The sequence below is a fragment of the Pan troglodytes genome, chromosome 5 (assembly GCF_028858775.2).
Source record: "Pan troglodytes isolate AG18354 chromosome 5, NHGRI_mPanTro3-v2.0_pri, whole genome shotgun sequence".
Lineage (NCBI taxonomy): Eukaryota > Metazoa > Chordata > Mammalia > Primates > Hominidae > Pan > Pan troglodytes.
In genome coordinates this window covers 56778458-56800115 of record NC_072403.2, presented here as the reverse complement: position 1 = coordinate 56800115, position 21658 = coordinate 56778458, and the positions used below count along the sequence as shown (strand labels likewise).

Genomic DNA, 21658 nt, shown 5'->3' with positions numbered 1-21658 from the left:
TGCAATGCACATTTTCAGTCTACTCCCTTTCCTCACTTGGCCTTAAATAATCCTGTGCATATTCAGAAGGAATCAATGCTAAAGTACATCTATACATCCAATTATTGGGGACTCACATTTTGAAGTCCCTAAATGCTTTCTTTATTTCTGAGCCACTTGGCTAAGGATCAGGGTAAAACAATGCTTCTCCGTATTGAAATTAGTAGGAAAAAATATAATAAGGACAAAAGATTTGCAAATCCTCAAAGTATCTCTCCTAAATATTAATTATAAAAGGGAAAAAAGCAACTTAAAAAAGGAGTAACTTTATAATGGATAAATTTGGCAGACATTATCTTAAGCAAATGATCAAGGGCAACATCATCAGTAATAAGATATACCAATATCTTACACCATTCCTATGATGAACTGAGGACACAACATCATTTCTATGGTATTCCTGTCCTAAAATATATAACCCCAGGCTGGGCGCAGTGGCTCATGCCTGTAATTGCAGCACTTTGGGAGTCCAAGGCGGGTGGATCACTTGAGCTCAGGAGTTTGAGACCAGCCTGGCCAACATGGTAAAACCACATCGCAAATAAAAATACAAAAATTAGCAGGGCATGGTAGCAGGCACCTGTAATCCCAGTTATCTGGGAGGCTGAGGCACGAGAATCGCTTGAACCCAGGAGGCAGAGGTTTCAGTGACCTGAGATAGCACCACTGCACTGCAGCCTGGCTGACAGAGCGAGGCTCTGTCTCAAAAAAATAAAAATTAAAAAAAAACCCCACAAAAATATATAACCTCAATCTTAGCCTGAATAAAACATCAGACAAACTCAAATTGAAGGACATTATACCAAACAACTAACCAGAATCTTCAAAGGTGTCAGAGTCATGAAAGACAGGGAAGACTGATAAACTGTCACAGATTAGAGCAGACTAAGGACACATAATAGCTAAGTGCAAGGTACGATCCTGGACAGGATCATGGATCAAAAAAGAAGACATTACTTAGCGGGGAAAAAGTGAAATGTAAATAAGGCTTTCAGACAAATTAACAGTATTTCATTGTGTCAGTGTTAATTTCCTGGTTTTCTTAAATTCTATGATTATATCATAATAATATTAATGTTAGGGAAGACTCCATGAATGGTAAACATTCTCTGTACTATTTTGCAAATTTTCTGTAACTGAAGGCAAACCTCAGAGATATGGCAGTTTCAGTTCCGGATCACTGAAATAAAACAAATTGCAATAAAGCAAGTCACACAAATTTTTTATTTTCCCAGTGGATATAAAATTATGTTTACACTATACTGTAGTCTATTAAGTATGCAATAACATTTTATCTATAAAAATAATGTACATACCTTAATTTTCAAATATTGCTTAAAAGTACTAACAATTATCTAAGCCTTCAGCAAGTCATAATCTTTTTGCTGATAGAGGGTCCTGCCTCGATGTTGATGGCTGCCGACCGATCGAGGCGATGGCTGCAGATACTTGGGATGGCTATAGCAATTTCTTAAAATAAGACAATGAAGTTTGCCAGCCACATGGATGGACTTTTCCTTTCATGAAAGATTTCTCTGTAGCATGCAATGCTGTTTTATAGCATTTTAACCACAGTTGAACTTCTTCCAAAACTGAAGTCTATCCCTCAAATCCTACCACTGCTTATCAACTAAGTTTATGTAATACTCTAAATCTTTTGTTGTCATTTCAACAGTGTTTGCTGCATCTTTATCAGTAGATTCTTCATCTCAAGAAACTTACTTTTTTTCATCCACAAGAAGCAACTCCTCGTAGTTCAAGTTTGTTGATTAGATGGCAGCAATTCAGTCATATCTTCAGGCTCCACTTCTAATTCTAGTTCTCTTGCTATTTTCACCACATCTGCAGTTACTTCCTCCACTAAAGTCTTGAACCACACCAAATCATCCATAAGGTTGGAATCAACTTCCATCAAACTCCTGTTAAGATTGATCTTTTAACCTCCTCTCATGAATCATAAATGTTCTTGATGGCATCTAGAATGGTGAATTCTTTCCAGAATATTTTCAATTTATTTTGCCCAGATCCATCAGAGGAATCACTAGCTAGGGCAGCTTTAGTCTTATAAAATGAATTTCTGAAATAATAAAACTTAAAAAGTCAAAATTACTCTTTAACCCATGGGCTACAGAATGGATATTGTGTTAGCAGGCATAAAAGCAACATTAATCTCCTTGTACATCTCCATCAGGGATTTTGAGTGACCAAGTACATTGTCAGAGAGCAATAATATTTCAAAAGAGATCTTTTCTTCTGAGCAGTAGGTATCAGTAGTGGGCTTAAAATATTCAGTAAACCATGCTGTAAACAGTTATGCTGTCCCCTAGGCTTTGTTGTTCCATATAGAGAGCACAAGCAGAGTAGACATAGCATAAATCTTAAGGGCCCTAGAAGTTTTTTTTTTTTTTTTGTAGACAGAGTCTTGCTCTGTCCCCAGGCTGGAGTGCAGTGGTACAATCTCAGCTCACTACAGTCTCTGACTCCCTGGTTCAAGCCATTCTCCTGCCTCAGCCTTCTGAGTATCTGGGATTACAAGCACGCACCACCACATCCAGCTAATTTTTGTATTGTTAGTAGAGACAGGGTTTTACCGTGTTGGCCAGGATGATCTCGATCTCCTGACCTCGTGATCCACCTGCCTCGGCCTCCCAAAGTGCTGAGATTACAGTCGTGAGCCACTGCACCCAGCCTGGGCCTTAGAATTTTTGGAATAGTAAATGAGCATTGGCTTCAACTTCAAGTCACCAGACCCCAAGAGAGTCAACCTATCCTTTGAAGCTTTGAAGCCAGGCACTGACTTCTCTTCTCTAGCTATGAAAATCCTAGATGGCATCTTCTTCCAATAGAAGCCTGTTTCATCTGCATTGAAAATCTGTTGTTTAGTATAGCCACATTAATCAATGATCTTAGCTAGATCTCGTGGAGAACTTGCTGATGCTTCTACATTAGCACTTGCTGCTTCACCCTGCACTTTTGTGTTATGAAGATGGATTGCTTCCATAAAGTCCATGAACCAACCTCTACTAGCTTCAAACTTTTTTTCTACAGTTTCCTCACATTCCTCAGCCTTCATAGAACTGAAGAGAGTTGGTGTCTTGCTGTGGATTAGGCTTAGGCTTAAGGGAGTGTTGCAGCTGGTTTGATCTTCTATCCAGACCACTCAAACTTCCTGTATATTAGCAACAAGGCTATTTTGCTGTCTTGTCATTCGTGTGGTCACTAGAGTAGCACATTTAGTCTCCTTAAAGAACCTTACCTTTGCATTTACAGCTTGGCTGTGTAAATATAAGCCTAATTTTTGGGCTGTCTCAGCTTTGGACATGCCGTCCTCGCTAAGATTAATCATTTCTCACTTTTGATTTAAAGTGAGAGATGTGCAACTCTCCCTTTAACTTGAACACTTAGAGGTCATTGTAGGGTTATTAATTGGCCTAATTTCAATATTGTTGTGTCTCAGGGAAAGGGAAGCCCCATAAGAGGGAGAAAGATGGGGAATGACTGGTTGGTGGAGCAGTCAGAACACACACAACATTCACCGATGAAGTTGGAAGTACATGTTGGAAAAACAACATGTATTCTCTTGGTACATGTTTGTGGCAACCTGGGGTTGTAAATAATACAATAACTACAAAGCACAATAAAATGAAGTACAATTGCATGAAAGTATTTTAAAATAAAATATTTAAAATAAATAGGCAGAAAACTGCCCACATTAATGCTTAATTAATGCAGGGATATAAAGGAATCAGTTGGTCCTTCTAGAAAGTTAGAAAATTGGAAGAGTGTAAATGGGAAAAGTAAGTATGAAGAATGGGTCTTATCCAGAGCACGGTGGGGTAAGAAGGGAACTTAGACTGATGAAAAAATTTACTTCTGAGCCAGAAAGAACCAGGGAATTTTTATGTTATTTCAAAGAGTGAAACACAACCACTGAGAAACTCTTTCTCCAAATCCAAGCAGATCCTTGCTACGCCTCCATGAACCTTAATGCCCAGTGAACTAGGGTTCTAGGACCCTGCAGGCTTTAGATAAGCACAGCCTCCCACATTTTGCCCACCCACCATTTCACAAATGCCAAAACACATAAAAACACCTGTCCATGATCATAGTTACAAACTTATATTTTGTGCTTGTTGGCAGCAAACTTTGTTTCCAGTGAAATCTTATGGGGAACTACAATAAGTTAACTAATCTTTAATAAGTAAAATAAGTAAAACACAGAAAAGCCATAAATAATAATAATTATTATGATGGTTAATATTGAGTGTCAATTTGATTGGATTGAAGGATGTAAAGTATTGTTCCTGGGTGTGACTATGAGGGTGTTGCCAAAGGATATTAACATTTGAATCAGTGGACTCGGAGAGGCAGACCCACCTTCAGTCTGGGTGGGCACCATCTAATCAGCTGCCAGCATAAAAGCAGTCATGGAAAGAGCCGACTTGCTGAGTCTTCTGGCCTCCATCTTTCTCCTGTGCTGTATTCTTCCCGCCCTGGAAAATCAGACTCCAAGTTCTTCAGTTTTTGGATTCTTGGACTTACACTAGTGATTTGCCAGGGGCTCTCAGGCCTTCGGTTACGGACTGAAGGCTGCACTATCAGCTTTCCTACTTTTGAGGTTTTGGGGCTCAGACTGGCTTCCTGGATCCTCAGCTTGCACACAGCCTATTGTGGGACTTCACTTTGTGACCATGTGAGTCAACTTTTCTAATAAACTCCCCTACACATGTACATCTATTCTATTCTGCCCCTCTAGAGAACCCTGACTAATACAATAACTAATATGATTATGAATATAATAATAATGGCTCATGCCTCTAATCCCAGCACTTTGGGAGGCTGAGGCGGGCGGATCACGAGGTGAGAAGATCGAGACCATCCTGGCTAACACAGTGAAACCCCATCTCTACTAAAAATACATAAAATTAGCCTGGTGTGGTGGCAGGCACCTGTAGTCCCAGCTACTTGAGAGGCTGAGGAAGGACAATGGCGTGAACCCGGGAGGCAGAGCTTGCAGTGTTTTATTATCGGGTCTACATTACAGATGAGGAAACTGAAGCAGGGAGACATAATTCCCTCCTCCCGCTGCCCCAAGTATATTTTAAGAGAGGTTTATTGAGTACAACTACATACAGTAAAGTCTACTCTTTTTCAGTGCACAGTTAAATAAAATTTGAAACACGTACATGTATATAGTCCTATAACTACTACCACAAAGATATAGACTATTATCCTATCCCCTGAAAAAAATTCCTTTTGGGCTCTTTGTAGTCAATCTCTCTCCCATCCTAGCCTCTGGAAACCACTGATCTGTATTCTGTTTTTCTACTCTTGCTTTTTCTAGAATTTTACATACATGAAGTCACACAGTATGTAATACTTTGTGTCTGACTTCTTTCACTTAGCATAATGCTTTTGAGGTTTATCAAGGTTGTTCCATTTATTGGTTGCTCATTTTTTCACGTTGCTGAGTAGTGTTCCCTTGCGTGGATTTATTACAACCTGTTTAGCTATTCACCAGCAGATGGACAACTGGGTTGTTTCCAGTCTGGAGTTACTGTGAATGATGCTGCTATCATCAACATTCACATATGTAGCTTTTTGTGAACATATGTTTTAATTTATCTTACCTAAATATTAGTTTGATGCAAAAGTCATTGTGTTCTTTGCCATTAAAAGTGTGGCATGTGCCTGTAATCCAAGCTACCTGGAAGGCTGAGGCAGGAGAATCGCTTGAACTCAGGAGGAGGAGGTTGTAGTGAGCCGAGATCACACCACTGCACTCCAGCCTGGGTGCAACAGAGCGAGACTCCGTCTCAAAAAAAAAAAAAAAAAAAAAAAAAAAGTATTGTATTGAAAGTAATGCCATTAAAAGTAATGGCAAAAACCGCGATTACCTTTGCACCAAACTACCTAACCTAAGAGTGAGGTTGCTGGGTCTTACAGCAAGTCAATTCTATGTTTAAGTCCATAAGAAACTGACAAACTGTTTTTCAAAGTCACCGTACCATTTTGCATTCCTACCAGCAATGTATGGGACTTCTAGTTGCTTTACATCCTTGTCAGCACCTGGAATGCTCTATCTTTTTAATTTTAGCTTTTCTAGTGGTTGTGTAGGCATATCTCAATTTTAATGGGTTTTAATTTGCATTTCCCTGATGACTAATGATGTTAAGCATTTTTTGTGTGTGTTTTCTGACCATTCATACATCTTGTCTATTGAATTGTCTATTGATTTTTTTTTAATCAAGGATTTGTCTTCTTACTATTGAGTTGTAAGAGTTCTTTATATATTCTGGATATAAGTCCTTTATCAAATATGTATTTTATAAATAGTTCTTCCCATTCTATAGCTAATCTTTTCATGTTTTTAACAGTGTTGTTCAAAAATCATAAAAAATTTTACAATTTTGATGAAGTCTAACATCAATTTTTTCTTTCATATTTCTGTATCCTATCTAAGAATGCTTTGTCTAACTCAGAGTCACAAAGATTCTCTCTGATATCTTCTTCTAGGTACTTTAAAGTTTTAGCTCTTACATTTAATTATAGGTTCTGTTGTAAGTTAATATTTATGAATGTGTAAGGTAATGGTTGAGTTTTTTTATATCATTTGTTGAAAAGACTGCCCTTCCCTCAGTTTTCTTATTTCTAAATATTTTATTTCTATGCCATTGTGAGTGAACTACGCATTTCAATTTCCATTTGTTTGTTGCTAATATATGCAAGTAAGACTGCGGTTCAGAAAACAGACTGCAGCCTACAAAAAACACTACTGGAACTAAAAGAACTAAAAAGTGATTTTAGCAAAGCTCTAGTCTATTTTCCAAACTCAACCAATTCTTTATTAGAGTTTTGAATTTAAAAGATAATATAAGCTAATTATGAAAGATCAAGAATCACAAAGGAGAATAAAGAAAATATTAATGATCTTTTTCTGTCTCATCCTTAATCCCTCCTCCTTGAAGCAACCAGTGTTTATACACATTTCTTACATTCCCACATCACATTCAAGCAGTTATCCAGTTAACTTTTCAAAATCTGGGGTGGAGGAGAGGTGAGATGTGCTCAGTAAAAGAAGAAAAAGCAGAATTAGCCTGCCAGACTTTCTGTCCCTGTTTCTAAAATCTATCCCATAGGAGAACAAACAGAGTTGACAAAGAAAGCAAAAGTGCAAAGGGGAATTACAGAAACAAGGAGAGTGTCTAGAAAGAAGCAAAGGAGAACGTTGTCTTTATAAACAAGAAAAAGAATTTCCCACTGACTTGGGGAGAGGAGACAGGTCTATAAGTCCTAGAGGAGCAAAAAACAAGGGATGTAAGACCTTTGAGAAAAATAGTACCTTTGAAAATTTACAGATGGCACTATTGGAAAGCTTGTAAAGATTGTTATTTCTCAACTGTGGTATGAAAACAACAATGACCCTCAAACCTAAAGTAACAATGGAAAAAGAGCAAATGCACAGTGAGATGCAGCCTGCTTGGAGAGAAGGCTAATGATCAGAGAGGACCACCAGCCAAGGCATTGTACCTACCTTTGATTACTCAAGACCCAACAGGGGCCCACAAGAATGATAAAGATAGAATATTTCACCAGGGAGGATGGTCAAATCAAATCACTTTATAAAGAATGGAATGCAACATTTTGTACCTCACGAATCTATTTTGAAGGCCTTAGAAATAAAATTTTCTACAGCTTAAAGACTATGGCCTATTTACTGAAACTCCTAGATGGATGATGGATTATGAATGTTTGAATAGTCCTAACGGTCAGGAAGTCTGAATTCTAGTCTTGTCTGTGCTTGAAATATGATGTGTAGCTTTGAGCAAATATCTTCCTCAAATTTTCCATATGTGAAAATTAGACATCTTAAAATATGCCTTATAAATAAACCTGAATTTTTGAAGTTCTATTACAAACTACCAAAATATTGTGATATAACCAAAACACAGAATAAATACTAAATAATAAAATGCAGAGTAAAAATACAAAGAACTCATCCAGATAGCATTATATAGCAACTTCCTCTCTCAAATCATTGCAAAGACCTTGTAAGAGCAAGAAACTCTTCAGTGAATGATCTGATGCTCCATCTTTTGTTGTTTGGATAGCCAGCCCCTCAGACTTCAGTTCATTTGCTCTTGGCTTATATACCATTCTCGTAAGTGGCTTCTCCCAAGTCCATTAGATTAGAAGCAGCAAACTAAAGGTAGAGGAAGGAGATCTGAAGATCAAGAACAAAAATAAGGATAATATCACAAACAGCTGAAGAGAACAAACCTCAATAACAGATGTAATCACTCCCAATCATACTGCACTGAAACTAGTACTGTGGCATATGTTAATTCATGGTGACTAAATTCATAGGTTTGGAAATGGAAGGGACTTGGAATTTATCCAATGAAACTTGCTAAATGTCAATGAAATAAATCAAGCCAAAGCCTAGGGAGATGATTGAGGGGATCTCTCAATTAAGGTAACCTCCCACGCACACACACACACGCACAGACACACACATACACACCCCTACTTAATCATCGAGTTGAAATAAGAATCTTAGTCCTACTTTATTACTCTAACAATTGATTTTGAATTAAGAAAAGATTACATTTCTTAAGGTATACTCTATATCAGGCTTGTCCAACACGCAGCCTGAGGGCTGCATGCAACCCAGTACAGCTTTGAATGTGGCCCAACATAAATTCATAAACTTCCTTAAATCGTTATGAGATTTTTTGGCTATTATTTTGAGCTCATCAATTATCGTTAGGGTTAGTGTATTTTATGTGTGGCCCAAGACAATTCTTCTTCTTCCAATGTGGCCCAGGTAAGCCAAAACATTAGATACCCCTGCTCCATACTGTCAGCAAGGAATTTGATCATCTATTTTAGCAAGAGAAGCCTCCAATGTGGTAAAAATTTTAAGTATCTCGGATGTATCAAGAAAAACATATTGTTGAACGTATCATCTCCCAATACAGTTGTATAAATTATAAATGACAGTGTGTGCATGTCTGTGCTCATGTACACGTGTCTCTGTGTTTGTGTGTGTATATATGTTAAGAAGCACCCAATGGTGTGTGGCAGTCAACTCATACAACCTCTCAAGAGCCATTTTGTATATCTTTGCTTAACACCACATTAGAGACATCTCACAAATAGTTTGAAATCAGCCATGGTGGGAATATTTACATGACCAAAGTTGGCAACAGCTACAAATTGAGACTTTTTTTTTTTCAGGAGATCTGATTGCTAAACATTTACCAGCATACCGTCTGATAAGATATATTATCACACACATATATTTCTTGAAAGAAAATACAGCTTTAATAAATACATTCACATTATTGAATACATGCAGGGTAAATAACATTATCTGTAATTTTGTACTGTTGATACTTTAAGAGTTTTATTTGTTCTTATAAACATTGAAACTAAGAATCATTTTTCTTTAAGTATAGGAAGGAAAGAAGCAAGGCCTTTTTCTATTACTGACACCTTATTACACAATTAATAAGATGAATAGGGGAGAGAAAATATATATCTGTTAAAACTTGTGAAGCAGTACTTTAACATGATGTGAGCAAAAACCAACATCCCAGTTCTGTAGTTTGCTGTGTGATAGATGCAGATTATATGGCCAACCATATCCCATGTTCTATATGCAGTCCTAACAGCTTAACAACAATTTTTTAATGTCTCTTTATGAATTTGAAAGGTCTGAAAGAATGGAGTATAAATGAAGTGCCACATGACAAGAGTCCAGAAATTTCAGACCTAATTCATCAAGTATATATAATATTTACAAGTCCTATATATATTATTGCCAATTACTTTTGTTTTTACAAATCCTTCTGAAATGAATGTGGTTCTCTTGCAATTGGCTTCAGTTGGATTTTTCATGGTTAAAAAGGGGCTTTTTTACACAGTGACCAAAAGCATTGCTGGTATATTATATGTGACAATAAGATAGTTCCCCTAGCTCTCATATACCCACCTTATAAAATGGAATATAAGTCATACTAAATCTTTATTAAAAGAGACCAAAGGTCAACTAACATAATACAAGTAAGGGTTTTAACACTGATAATATAAAGTGGTTTGGTTTTATATACTGGGACATTGAATGCAGGCAACATTCTTCTTATTAAAAAACAGCTTTGTTGAGATATAGTTCACATACCATATATTTCATTCATTTAAAGTGTACAATTCAATGGCTTTGAGTATATTTACACAGTTGTGCACCATCACCACAATCAATTTTATAATCTTTTCATTCCCCCCAAAAAACCCTACACCCCTTAGCCATCACCCTGCAGTCTCCCCAAACCCCTCCTTCCTCCACCGGCCCTAAGCAATCACTATTCTACTTTCTGACTCTAAGTATAAATTTTCCTATTCTAGACATTTTATATAAATGGAGTCATATCATCTGGGGTACATTGTGACTGGCTTCTTTCACTTAGCATAATGTTTTCAAGGTTCATCCATGTTATAGTATTACGTTTCTTTATATTGCCAAATAATATTCTATTATATGGATATACCACATTTTGTTTATCCATTCATCAATCAGTGGACATTTTTGTTGTTTTTACTTTTTGTCTGTTATGAATAATACTGCTAAGAATATTATGTACAAGTTTTTGCATGAACATATGTTTTCATCTCTCTTGGGTATATACCTAGGAGTAGAGTTGCTGGGTAGCTCTAGGTTTAGCCATTTGGAGAACTGCCAGATTGTTTTCTAAAGCAACTGCACCATTACATTCCCACCACAGGTGACATTCTTATTTGGCCAAAATACCCAGGGAAACTACGGAATTCCACTTAAAACTCCCAAAATCCAGTCAATTAATATTTTCTTTCCTTTATTCTGCCCATTTGTATTAATTCAATAGCTGCTCACTATATAGAAAAGTTGGCTACCACTAACATGACTATTCTATTCTAACACTGTTGGCTTTCTTTTCAAAACACTCAACACTTTAAAGCAGTTTTTATCTTAAATTTTAATGAAGGAGAATTCGGTGGTAATAATTAACATAAGGTTTGATGTTACTAAGACAAACTCAAACACAATGGCTGTAGCCAGGTCAAGAGGTCTCATTTAGGTTTCTTCTTCAACACCCACATGTAGAGGACACAAAAAAATGTGGTTCTAATTTTTTACAGGATCACAGTCAATTAAACCTGCATAATGTTAGTCTCTTCTGGATCTATTTTCAGTGAGGGAATTTGAGAAGGTCATACTGTAAGAGATGGCTCAACAAACCAAAACTCACATTAAACAAAAGAAAGACTTTGATACTTCAATATTCTCCCCTTCTGTTTGGAAAAAGTGACCATTGCACTAATGACTACACATTACAACGAAGCAGCAGCATCTTACATTATCTTTCCAGTCCATCCAATTATTCACCTGTACATGTTTATGTACCACTATCAAGAATTGTTCATGGAAAGAATTTATGCACACATCACCAAAAAAATTCCAAAATAGTCTATGGAAAAAAAGAAATGGCTTTTATTTTGGGGAGGAAAGGGAGCCAAATGCACCTATTAATATTTCCTTCCTTCAAATATTATAAAGGCAAAGTGAATGATTGGTTTAGAGAACAGTAAAATTGCTAGAAATGTCCTCATGGACCCCACAGGACATTGTTGAGGTAGCCTTATAGATGCACCTGTTTACATCTGCCTAAGTCCCCTACCACACCAAAGCTCCTCGAGAACAGCACTTTGTTTTCTCTTCTTGTAGCATCCCCATAATGACTCATGTCCAATAAGAGCTTCATAAATGTTTTCTAATGAAGGCATTAATACTATCAAGAGGAATATGATAAGACTAAAAACACAGGTCATTTATAATTTGCACCAGGGGCAACACTGCTGCCCAATTGGTAGTTATTATCAGTAATGCACACTAATCCTGCTTCTGCCAAAAGCCCGCTGGCACCTCTGAAATGATGACACATTCACAGAACAACAGGCCAGTGCTACATGTCATTGCCAAGTATAGTGGGTAAACAGGAAATAAGGAATATTTGATGCCACTGAATTGGTGGGAGATGAATTTGGGTGGCATGAAAAAAATTCCACATATTTGTTCAACTTCTAGACACCAATATAATTATATGTCAAAATTTGTGGGAAAGTTTCAGAGGCCGAGAATGTTAAAAAATCAGTTATTTTTCCCATCAGGAATTCTCTTACATCAGTTGGATAAAAAGAAACCACAGAAATACTTTTCATAATGTCTTAGCTTACCATGAAGTGCCACTTGAAGCACATTCTCTCTAATCCCCCAAATCCTTGAACAATGCAGAGTGCTGAGAGATCAAACCCAATCTTGTGATATTCCAAATTAATTTCAGAAGAAGTCTTTGCACATGTCTTCAGTACACTTTTTAACATGAATCTCATCCTACAAGGACAAGACTAGGCATGTGAAGCTTTGAATTCTAATTCCAGTTTGTCTACTTGGATCCTCAATGAATTACTTAATATCACGCAGTTTGTTTTTAGATTTTTACCGCAATCAATTTTAACCAATATCCAGGTTACAGAGTTGTTGTCAAGATCGGATGAGTTATGTTGGTGAACCTGCCATGTATATGGGAAAGCATTTCACAAATACACATTAGTGTAGTCAACATCCTGTGTGCATTAGCCAAAGATGTTATTTTTATTTTTGTTAGGGAGATAAAATTCCTACTTAAGTAGTAGATACCTCAAAGATCATCCAAATACATCATTTTGGACTGCCACTGGATTGCAATGATTTTCAAATTCCATAAGAAATATAATAAACATATAAATAATATGTGGTGGAATGTAAAAAAAAATTGCCCCTGAAGAAAAGAAAATGGTTTTCTTTAAATCAAATTATCTGGTCTTAATTTTATTTCCATCTTAGACTCAGTTTCTTTAGTTGTGAAAAATAATTATCACTTCCCATTTTGGGGGGTGGTATTGAGAAATAAATAAGATATGTCATAAAGGATCCGGCATGTAACAGATACCAAATTAAATATAATTTCTCTTCCTTCACCATTCATTGGTTACAACACTATAAGCCATAGATCATAAAATCAATGTTTGCATTAAGATGATTATACAAGGGACTGGGGCTGCTCTACAAAATCACTTACATAAGTTTATACATGAAGTTGAGTATAAACAAGAACTAAAGCAAAAACTCCAAAATCACTCAAAGTCTTCACACCTTCCCCAAACACATCATGTTCCTTCATCATTTTTCATAGTGAAAGAAAAGGAAAAAATCAAGTCTTCTTCATTCATGCTGTTGATGTTCTAAATTACCACCAGTGACTTTCAATGTTCCACTTCTGCAGGATTTAGACTGCAAACTCCACCCCCTTGTAAATCCTGCTGTGACAATGGATTTGATGTTGTCCCTTTCTATTTGAACAGAGTAGAGTTTTAGAGACTGTCCCGTCATATTCAGGTCCAGTCACAGGACCTGAATTCAACTTGAAGAGGTCTCTGCTTGTCAAACTTTCTTTCGGTCCCCATCTCTTTTCCTCCTTGCCTCCTTCCTTACCTGCCATTTCTCTGGTCCACAATTAATAGGCCCTGGAGTTCCAAGTCCCACTTCTTAATCACTCTAGGCCATGGCATCACCAAGTGTGCCAACATGACATTTCTGGGGTGCTAATGTTGTTGCCATTCTCCAAACAAACTGCTTGGAGCCTTCTTTCCAGAGTTTTGTTTTTGTTTTTGTTTTTTTGTTTTTGTAAGAGACAGGGTCTTGTTATGTTGCCCAGGCTGGTCTCAAACTCCTGGACTCAAGTGATCCTCCAGCCTCAGTCTCCCAAGTAGGTGGGACTATAGGCACGCAGCACCATGCCTGACTTAGAGCTTTGCTATTTGAGGCCTCTGGAAACCAGTATACTTGGGAGCACAGGTATGGGATATCTAGCTCAATGTACTATCAAAGACTTCCCGGGGCATAGGATGAAATGCTTTTTGAGGTTTGGGAGGAGGTGCTGGAGAGAGAGACATTAAGGAATCCCAGCCAATTAGGTTTTGTCATGTAGAACTCTCAAGGCAAATATATGTTTCTGTGAAATGCACTATATGTGATATAGGGGGAATATCCAATACTAACACAGATTGAAAGTCCAGAGAGTGAATGAAGTAAGAAAATAAAAAGTATAAAATTATATTCTACTTTGTGAAGTAATATTAATTGCACATACTTAAAAATTCTTATTCTTTATGCCTAATCACCACTGAGATTGAGAATTAATATATAAATTATTAAATGTTTTAAATTAGTTTGTATAAATATTGCTGGACTAGAATGTGTATGTCAGCCTTCTTAGAATCTTGCTCTCATAGCATGTTAATCTATCATAAACTTGTCTGCTCACAACTTTAAAAAGCATAAAGGAAGATCTTGCATGTTTCATAAGACATTAATAATTGAGATGACCAATTACTTGGTTACATAAGTTAATTAGTTAATGTCTGAATATTTATTTTAATTCCTCTACTAAAACTACATATTTATTGACTTTTCTTTACATATGTTCTTATAATATGAAAAGAAATGTAAATGAAACAGAAGTACAAATAAACACATCTGTCTTAAATGCACTAAATCACACCACAAGAAGTGGATACAAAATTTGTTAAGCTCTTATTTTACTCTATTTTATTTTTACTTTTAGACACAGAGTCTCACTCTGTTGCCCAGGCTGGGGTACAGTGCTGCAACGTTGTCCAAGATGTCTGGAACTCCTGGCCTCAAGCAGTCCTGCAGTCTTAGCCTCCCAAATCTCTTGGATTATAGGAGGGAGCCACCATGCCCAGCCCTGCAGTTCTTTTTAATACATCGATGGTGCTTACATTTGGCACTGAATTGTTCTGCCATTATGGTTTGCATGAAGGAGAAGAAAAATCTCCTTGAACACAAGGTTAAATTGGTAAATTTGAAAAGATCATATGGAGTTGCAAGCACTCTATTGATAACTACTTATTTGTGTTTTACCAGCTATTTCCATGACTCTCCTACCTTCTTTTTCCAAGTCAATTTCTTAAATGACCAGGACATCACACACCATAATCCCCATATACACAAATAACAAATAAACGTTCTTTTAGGGTATGGGTGGAGTGAATTTTGATTCTTTAAGCAAGGGTGAAAAATCTCGATTTTATCCCTATTATACATGCAGGAAAGCAAGAAGACATTTTAGCCATGCTATTTGGCTCTTCTATTTTTTACCTTGGAATGTATGTCCTTCTGTGCTCCCCTCCCATCCCACATTAATTCTCCAGCAGCTCATACATATGGCTGTATAAGTCAGAGCCTTCATTTCTAATAATTTTCAACTGAAAGACATGCTTTATTTTTTAACTGGAGCGTAGCTAATAATGCAGATGAAATCTGGTCCTGGTAACATTTGGGACTCAGATGAGAGAAGCTAGGTGGCATCAGCCTTTTCTGATATAATCTGCAGCCAAGGAGTGGCACCAGTATACAAGTGACATGCATATCACATGTATCAAAGAGGAAGCTCAATCTGTAAGGCAGTAAGACTCTCTCACATCCCAGCATGGGTGCTGGCCCTGAGCTGCAGTTCCAGTAATTGACATAGTTGCCCAATGCTACAAAACAAACTCAGAAACTATTCTCATTAGACATCCCCCTGCTTTGTGACTCTGTTATTGTAAAACCCAAACACTGAGCCCCATACCAGCGTGGCTCTGTTTTTAATTAGTTCTGATGGCATTGGGCTGTAAGCCAAAGAAAAAATGAACTTCCTGTGACTGAGGCTTGTTGCTCAGTATGTTGCTTCCTTCTTAGAGAGATTGTTTTCACAACATTTTATGAAAAGGACTACTGACAGAAATAATATAAGTTTTTACTGCTTTTGATATTTTTTTTCAGGCCTATAAAAAACAGCCAAAAGTCAGATTTGTACAGTTACAATGCCATTATTTAGTCTTTTTTGCGACCCAGTTGATTTGTCTTTTGATTAAAGACATCCTACACGATTAATTTTTTTAATGGAGAAAACACAGGCTTCTGTTAAAATTTTAAGACCATGAATGTTTTAGTGTTTCCACTAAATTAATTTGGTGATATATTTTTTACTGCCTGGGTCATTGCCAGCATAATGTTAGAATTGAGATGCTGGTGAGGTCACCTTTGGAAAACAAGGAAGTAAAGGGCAGATGGGAATTTCAGACAGATAAAGAAAAATTTAGACAAACGCTGGAATCCTATACAAGATGAGACTTCCCTGGCCACTGATTTTTTAACCTATCTGGGACCTTTTGAAAATCCTTTCAATATGAGAAATTTTTCAATTTCTGAGTCTTTCTCTCAAGTTAGAAGCTGGGCATTTGTTTTCCCAGATCCTCTTGTAATTTGTTATGACATGTGACTTAGTCTCTGCCAGTTAGACCCACCCACTTACAACTTCAATTTGGAAGAAAGTGAAAGGAGAAAGGAGACACCGCATGGAACTCCTTCCTTCTGGCAAGAGAGGCATAGGGCTATCTAGCAGCCAGGAGCAGCAGTGGCCCAGGTCTTCCTGGCACCTTGAATCAGTGTCAACAGCACCCTGTGCAGAGCCATGTACAAAGGTGGTGGTCATGGGGTCTCTATCAAATCAGTGCAGCAGTAGGGCTGGGTACCCTATCTGGATGCATAGCCTTCAAGTTTGACTCCTGGCTCTCCTAAAGATTCAGTGAGTTGGCCAATCACCTTTAACAATTTACTTTTCTATTTATCTTAGCTAGAGTGACATTTGTTTTTGGCAAACAGGAACTCTAGTACAACCATATTGACTCTATGCTATGCTTCCAGTAAACAGGTAAGAAGAAGGGGTTAAGCAGAAGTGAAGAAAGAGTCTTTGGAGTCGGTAAGACATGGTTTGGAATCCTAATTCTTCCACTTAATGGTTGTGTGAACTCAAGACAATTGCTTAACTCCACTGAGCATTCCTTCACCTGAAAAGTGAGGATGTGCAATCCACAATTCATGAATTTCTTTGAAAATTTTAGTAAAATATGGTTGCAGTTATTATTAGTACCACTAAGATGGGCATTTATGTGATTTTTTTCAACTCTTTTTAGGTATGGATATAAATTTTATTTTAAATAAGTAGATATTTACTTTATTTGGGTTCAGGCTTAGGGAATCACTGAATTATAGTCTCAATTTATCTAGACATCGCCTCAGTCATGCCTATGCCTCTAAAAGGGTAATTGTCTGCATTCTTCTGTAAAAGACCAGAGGAGATGTCACTGATTATTTTTTATTCAAAGCTATTCATACATACGAGTACTTTTTGATCAAACAAAATAATTCCTACAATGTTTATGCACCTGTTCCTTTTGAACACTTTTAGTAGCCTGTCAAATTTCTATGCATCCTTCAAAGCACACTGTAAATTCCATCTCCTCTCTGAAACCTTTTCCTGCCTCTTTTGGTCAAATAGGAGTTTGCCTTCTTTGAACACTGATTATATTTTCTCTTGTGACAATTAATTCATTCTTGCTTACGTGAAAGTTATTTGTATACATGCCTTAAGTCCCCTCACTGGCATAAACTAGGCTCCTTAAGATGAGGATTCATCTCTGTATCTCCTGTAGCCTTTTGCCAAGTGCTCTGTACATGCCATTCCTGTATAATATATTATAATCTATACTACTGTAACATTTTCTCTTAGCTCTGTAACTATATTGGAAGCTCCTTGAAGACACATATATTTCTTGTTCATCCTTATATTATCCTTGGTGTCTAATATTCTCCTTGGTGTCTAGCACATATTTGTGGAATTGCATTAATAAACATTAAACTGAGATTTTCTCTATATTTTCACCTTTTATTTATTTTTTCTTTTTGTGAGAGGAGTTTCACTCTGTCTCCAAGGCTAAAGTGCAGTGGCGCAATCTTGGCTCACTGCAACCTCCGCCTCCTGGGTTCAAGTGATTCTTTTGCCTCAGCCTCCCCAGTAGCTGGGATTACAGGCATGCACAAATTTACTTTTGGAAATGAACAATGCAGAGAAAGAAAGCTGCTACTTTATAATGTGAAAAATATTACCTGTTGGCTGGGTGTAATGCTGTCACAAGGACAGGCATTTGGTGAAGAAATGTAATATATTTCATTGAGGAGTTATGGTTTCATTTACACTGATATAGGGCAAGCAGGTAAGCATGTAAGCAAGAAAATCAAACCATCCACGATCATGGTGAGGGTGGGATATCAGATGCAAATACAATATCTATGTTAAGATTGTGTATTATTTTGTAGTAAAATTCCCATGTGCAAGTGTGAAATTGCAATATTAGTAAATTTACTTAAAATAGTTCTGCTGTTTTAATGTATTAACTTGGAAGACCAAAGAGAATTTAAAGTAAGAAAAACATTGTATACAACCTGCAAAATAAACTCCAAAGCTTTGGCTTCTAAACCACATCACTTTAAGTGTTTTCTAAAGTAATTGTCCTTAGTCTGTGTAAATATATAATATATAATTACATTGTATAAACATGAATACACATATGCGTATCTGTCTCTGTGTGAGTATTCTTTGTGTATGTGCATTCTTAAAATTGTTCTTGAAATGCTCAAAATAATATTAATTGGAATTACCTTTGCAGCAAGTAAAACACAGTGTTTAGGGAATGAAGAAGTCACTAACTTTCACATTATGCCTCGCTTTAGTATTTGAATTTGTACCATGGGAATTTATTATGTTATGTTTATTATGTTAATGCATTTTTTGTTTGTTTGTTTGTTTTTTGAGATGGAGTTTCGCTCTGGTTGCCCAGGCTGGAGTGCAATGGCACGATCTCAGCTCACTGCAACCTCCACCTCCCAGGTTCAAGTGATTCTCCTGCCTCAGCCTCCCAAGTAGCTGGGATTACAGGCATCCACCACCACACCCAGCTAATTTTGTATTTTTAGTAGAGATGGGGTTTCTCCATGTTGGCCAGGCTGGTCTCGAATTCCTGACCTCAGGTGATCCACCTGCCTCGGCTTCCCAAACTGCTGGGATAACAGGCGTGAGGCACTACGTCTGGCCTAATGCGTTTATTTTTAAACTAGCCTACAATAGGAAGTAGATAATGAGTATATCCTTCAACTAATAAATTCTTCCTTTTAACTGTCTGTTTTCAAGAAATATGTGCACTTCAGCAAAAGAAACTACCATCAGAGTGAACAGGCAACCTACAAAATGGGAGAAAATTTTCGCAACCCACTCATCTGACAAAGGGCTAATATCCAGAATCTACAATGAACTCAAACAAATTTACAAGAAAAAAAACAAACAACCTCATCAAAAAGTGGGCGAAGGACATGAACAGACACTTCTCAAAAGAAGACATTTATGCAGCCAAAAAACACATGAAAAAATGCTCACCATCACTGGCCATCAGAGAAATGCAAATCAAAACCACAATGAGATACCATCTCACACCAGTTAGAATGGCAATCATTAAAAAGTCAGGAAACAACAAGTGCTGGAGAGGATGTGGAGAAATAGGAACACTTTTACACTGTTGGTGGGACTGTAAACTAGTTCAACCATTGTGGAAGTCAGTGTGGCGATTCCTCAGGGGTCTAGAACTAGAAATACCATTTGACCCAGTCATCCCATTACTGGGTATAGACCCAAAAGACTATAAATTATGCTGCTATAAAGACACATTCACACGTATGTTTATTGCGGCATTATTCACAATAGCAAAGACTTGGAACCAACCCAAATGTCCAACAATGACAGACTGGATTAAGAAAATGTGGCACATATACACCATGGAATACTATGCAGCCATAAAAAATGATGAGTTCATGTCCCTTGTAGGGACATGGATGACATTGGAAATAATCATTCTCAGTAAACTATCGCAAGAACAAAAAACCAAACACCGCATATTCTCACTCATAGGTGGGAATTGAACAATGAGAATACACGGACACAGAAAGGGGAACATCACACTCTGGGGCCTGTTGTGGGGTGGGGGGAGGGGGGAGGGATAGCACTGGGAGATATACCTAATGCTAGATGACGAGTTAGTGGGTGCAGCGCACCAGCATGGCACATGTATACGTATGTAACTAACCTGCACATTGTGCACATGTACCCTAAAACTTAAAGTATAATAATAATAAATAAATAAATAAATAAATAAAAAGGAGGAAAAACTCTTTAACAAAAATGAAAAAAAAAGAGAAATACGTGCACTTGATTAAAAGGTGAACCTATAAGGAAGCATCACTGTATCTAAAAACAAAAATTTGTCTGGGTGTTATAACTCATGCCTATAATCCCAATGCCTTGGGAGACTGAGGCAAGAGGATTGTTTGAGGCCAGGAGTTTGAGATCAGCTTGGGGAAGATAACATAGTGAGACCCCATCTCTACCAAAATTAAAACAATTAGCTGGACATGGTGCCACGCATCTGTAGTCCTCACTACTTTGGAGGCTGAGGTGGGCAGATCACTTGAGCCCACAAGGTCAAGGCTTCAGTGAGCCATGATTTCATCACTGCACTCCAGCTGGGCAACAGAGGAACCATCTCTAAAAATAAATAAATAATGAAATTTATTTTTTATTATATACTATATATTATTTTTAATACACATTTCCTTTGTGAAATGGAGATATATAAATAAATAGTAAATAAAAATATTCCATAGAAAGCTAAAAAAGATAATCTCATAGAAGTAGAGGATAGAACAGTGGTTACTAGAGGCTGAGAAGGGAAGGGGTAGGGTAGATAGGTAGAGCTTGGTTAATGGAGGCAAAATTTCAGCTAGATGTAAGGAACAAGCTCTACTGTTCTATAGCACTGCAGGGTGATGATACCTAACAATTTATTGCATGTTTTCAGGTAGCTAAAGGAGATGGTTTTGAATTTTCCCAGCACAAATAAATGATAAATGTTTGAGGTAACAGTAATCCCAATTACCTTTATTTGATTATTACACATTGGATACATATATCAAAATATCACCTGTACCCCATAAACATATAGCATTATTATGGGTCTATTAAATATATATTTTTAAAAATTCCACAGAAGTGTCTATGGAAATGTTTTATAAAATAAATATATTCTATGGAATACTATGTAACAAGTAAAAAGAAAGAAGTAGGATAGTGGCATGGAAAGACTCCCAAGACTTGTCAATAAATAAAAACAAGCCAGGTGTGGTGGCTCACGCCTGTAATCCCAGCACTTTGGGAGGCTGAGGCAGGCGGATCACGAGGTCAGGAGATCGAGACCATCCTGGCCAACATGGTGAAACCCTGTCTCTACTAAAAATGCAAAAATTAGCTGGGCGTGGTGGTGCGTGCCTGTAGTCCTATCTACTCGAGAGGCTAAGGCAGGAGAATCGCTGGAAGCCGGGAGGCGGAGGTGGCAGTGAGCCGAGATCGCACCACTGCACTCCAGCCTGGTGACAGAGTGAGACTCCATCTCAAAAAAATAAAATAAGTAAAAAATAATAAAAATGGCAAGTTGTAGGACATGACTCACAGTATGATCTGTCACTTTATGTGTGTAAATGTACAGATATATGTAGGTTAATAAATAACAGAGTTCTAAAAAGATGCATACC

At 37.2% G+C, this 21658-nt stretch overlaps 1 long non-coding RNA gene across 2 annotated transcripts in view; it reads right to left on the bottom strand.

The window, feature by feature from the left end:
• Positions 1-21658, bottom strand: part of LOC134810306 (uncharacterized) — a 211630-nt gene that overhangs the window by 110981 nt on the left and 78991 nt on the right. The window contains exon 4 of one of the 2 annotated variants that reach the window (XR_010158039.1): positions 6142-8263. The exons of the other annotated variant lie outside the window; for it this stretch is intronic. This is a non-coding gene — a long non-coding RNA (uncharacterized LOC134810306). Of the gene's footprint in view, positions 1-6141; positions 8264-21658 lie in introns of those variants that run through there. 2 annotated transcript variants of the gene reach the window in all.